Below are 4,015 nucleotides of genomic sequence, written 5' to 3' on the forward strand. Positions count from 1 at the left end.
TGGAAGAGATGAGTGAGTGAAGGTCAGAGAAGCTACTGTAAGACTTCACAACATCTGAAAGCCCAGGCAGCCACAGGTCAATTCCTGGAAGATGCTCTCAGTTGCCTGAAGTAGGGGGCATGGAATTTGAAGAAGCTTGTCTAAGGAGGCTGTAGTTATTGATCTCTATTGGATGCAGGAGTAAAGTGAGTGGTTTGAGGGAGCTGACTAGAATGGGACCCTGTATCTTGCATCTGTCTTTTGTTTATAACTTTGGCTGCAGCTGCCTTTACTTCTGCATTGAAATCTCAGACCATTGTTTCTCATTGGCAGACTCTCACTTACTTATTTACCTTAAAAAAAAAAAAAAACTTTAGCCTACAGCACTTGGTATTCCCAGGTACTCTCGCATCCAAGTACTAACCAAACCCAACCTGCTTAGCTTCCAAGACCAGAGGAGATCAGGTGTGTTCAGGGTGGCATAGCGGTGGACTAGAATCTCATATAAAAGCACACTGGAAAAAGATTTGGGGAAATGTAGCCTAAGCTTCTCCACCATGATGCAATGGAAAATAAAGATGAGGGCGGACATGAGGCTGAGCTGCTGACAGTCTGGCACAGCATCGTACATATATTACTCTATTTAAAATGTTCAACAACCTAAATAAGCATTTAATCTTCATTTTAAAATAAATGATTAATCTCATTTTTACAGAAGAGTAAACTTGTGCATAAAAGGTTAAGTAACTCATCCAAGGTCACAGTTGGCAGAACAATGAGGTAACCCTATGTTATGTATAAAATCCAAAGTCCTTAATCCTATTCCCCACAAATACTATTTCCCAACATTATGTCAATAAGAATATCTTCAAATACCCATTCTATGATTTATTTTACTCTACCTAATGCATTTCATTGATCTGCCAGGTTAGTTAACTTATTAACATAGGAAATTAGGATAAATCAATATGACTTTTTTTTTTGAAGCGGCATCCCGCTCTGTCGCCAGGCTGGAGTGCAGTGGCACGATCTCTGCCCACTGCAAGCTCCGCCTCCTGGGTTCACGCCATTCTCCTGCCTCCGCCTCCCGAGTAGCTGGGACTACAGGTGCCCACCACCACGCCCAGCTAATTTTTTGTATTTTTAGTAGAGACAGGGTTTCACCGTGTTAGGGCCAGGATGGTGTCGATCTTCTGACCTCGTGATCCGCCCGCCTCAGCCTCCCAAAGTGCTGGGATTACAACCGTGCCCGGCCGGTTTATTCCTAATAAAATAATATGGTACTTCCCTTTCTAATCACTCATTTTCTTTTACATATCTGATTCTAGATTCTAGCTCAGTATCCATGCCATGGTCATCTTTCAAAATTTAATTTATCCTTATGTCTGAAGTATGAACTGAGACTTCCAGTTAAATGTGAAGATTCGAACTCATTCGATTACTTTTAGTGACTCCTAAATCCTCAGTGACAAAGCAAAAGGAAAATTAGGGAGCGACAACAACAAAATGACATAGCAGAGAATAGATGAGCAAGTAATAACTCACTTAACAGACTCCGAGGATAAATACATAAGCTAGTAAGGAGACAAACAAGAATCATGAACATGTGAATATATGACAGGGAACCCCAGGAGAAAAACACACATTAGAGGTCTCACAATTTCTAAAAATGAGCTCCAAGTGAGGCTATACAAAATGGACTGAAAGTCTATAGGAGAAGTTAGGGTCTCTAAGATACACTCCTATCTCATTGACCAAGTCAAACTGTGAGTTGCCCCTCTCCTTTAACTACGTGTAACTCTGAATTTTGAACATCAGGCCAGTTCAGGGCAGGAATGCTATGTTGAAAAGGTGGAATAACCAAAACCTTACGAATGAGTTTCAAACCTCAAACTTCCTTACCCAACTTTCTTCTCCTTTATCCCTGGCAGCAAGGTTTATGTTCTTAGTCAGATAGGATGCCCAGTTTCTGAAAAAGTAAAAGCTAACTTAGCAAGCAAATAGAGTTACACATAATAATGGCTGTGGGTTCTCCAAAGAAGCAATCCAACCACCTCGCCCTACAATGACCTCACAAACAAGAAAAAAGAAAAACACTCATGCGCACAGACTTCCTCAGGGTTTTGCTGTAAATATGAAAGGAGAGACAAGAATCAATGGAAAGGGGAGAATAAATTAACAGAGAAAAGGATATATAAGAATATATGAGAAAAGACAATGCAGAGAGATAAAAACCTAAGACAAAACAAAAACAAATAAAAATAAGCCACAACCATCTTTACTTTCTCCTATCTTCACAGCAATAAAATAAGGTATTCAATGCACGAACAAGAACAGAATGCCGTGAAAAGAAATGTCTGGAGAACCACAAAAAAACTCTTGAAGATTAAATTTACTGGAAAAGATGCAAGTTAAATTTAGGAAATCTCCCAGAAAGAAAACAGAAAAAGACAAAGATGAAAAATAGAGAAGATAATATGAAACTAAGCAAAATATCATCAAAGGATTAGCCACTTTGTTCAAAAAGCAAATCATATAAATTCCATAAAAGGTGAGCCAAGAAATTAAAGGTAAGAAAAAGAAAGGCAGCACCCGACAGGGAGAGCCGGTCGGGCATTCTCATCCGGGCTTCATTGTTGCTGGAAACCGACTTAGCACTCAGGGCTGTGTAGGCCACTTGTTCTCCTGTCCAACACACACAGTTTCACAGAAAATTAATATCAGACAAGGGCACGCTGTGTCCATGATGGAACAAGGCAAAATAAGCTACTCCATAATCCTAATAAGAACATTGTCTAAACCACAAAAGTCGCAAATCGCCCTTTCCTGACCAATAGGAGTAAGTGCTGCTTTTTAAACCAATCAGAACGTTAGCAAGGCTTCATTTCTCTCGCCTTCTAGAAAGGAATGATTAAGATGCCCCATGTAATCGCCCCTACTTCCTGACAGCATCCAACTGAGAACAGAACCCAATTCCTTCAACCCTTCCCAAACTCACTCACCACAAGACCAAACCCTATAATTAGTCCTTTAGTGAACCTTATTTCTGAAATAGGCCATGGTTTATCACAGACATTGTCAAAAATATTATTAAATATTTTTCTCAGGAAAATACTACAAAGCAAAACAAAATGATGGGTAATTAAGACAGATAGACATATGGAAAAGGAAATTCATCCCAAAAGATAGGATCATAAAATCCAAAGATGATGGTGAAGGCAGATCTCAGGACAAGAGCTGGACAAATCTAAAGAACAACTCATCAGACTGGAGGAGGAAGATGGAAAACTTCTCCAAGAAAAACTAATTCATTAAATTTAACAAATCTAAATTGGGAAATTCCCTGATGTGCTTAAATATAACAAGAGGAAATACATATTGTTGCCTGAAATCTCGAGGATGAATTAATGGTAAGTATAATACAAAGGTAAATTAAAAGATAAGGGAATTATCAACTCTAGGAAAGATAAAAAAGTCATAAAAATGTATAATCACACTACACTACATGGCTCAGCCACAAATACTATTTCATAGGTAAATAATGAAAATGCTAAAATTAATTTAACCCAAACCTGTGATACAATCATATTTTAGGATGGCAAAATGAGAAGCCTGTGTGTAGAGTAATGTATGATGGATGCTTATTTACTTTCAATAGTATAAATGCAATGAAAGTTTCTTTAAAAATAAATAGTAACAATATATGCATGTCACTTAGAATTATGGAGTTGATTGGTAAAACCACAGGTTTAGAAAATCATGTATATGAATAACTATTATGAAAACAAAAATTAAACTAAAAACAGAATAACAATGACAAAATTGCTGATGGAACATTATTGTGGGGGAGGCTCGAGGAGCAAAGCAGAAAATCATGGCAGACAAGGAAAGAGAGATAGTGAGGGCCCCCACCCTGCCAGGCCTCCCAGTTCTGCTAAGAAGCTCGGCCGCCAGGTTGACTGCAATGGGAAGCCACTGCAGGTTTTTAGCTGAGAAGCAATTATCTCCAAATTCTATTTTACATAGATCCTTTGCC

The 4,015-nt window shown here is 38.6% G+C and overlaps 1 pseudogene; it reads right to left on the bottom strand.

Annotated features, from left to right (window-relative positions):
• Positions 1-354: 354 nt before the first annotated feature.
• On the bottom strand, positions 355-472 carry LOC112426356 (5S ribosomal RNA; annotated as a pseudogene).
• Positions 473-4,015: the final 3,543 nt, after the last annotated feature.

The sequence above is a fragment of the Macaca nemestrina genome, chromosome 13, assembly GCF_043159975.1.
Source record: "Macaca nemestrina isolate mMacNem1 chromosome 13, mMacNem.hap1, whole genome shotgun sequence".
Classification (NCBI taxonomy): Eukaryota; Metazoa; Chordata; class Mammalia; order Primates; family Cercopithecidae; genus Macaca; species Macaca nemestrina.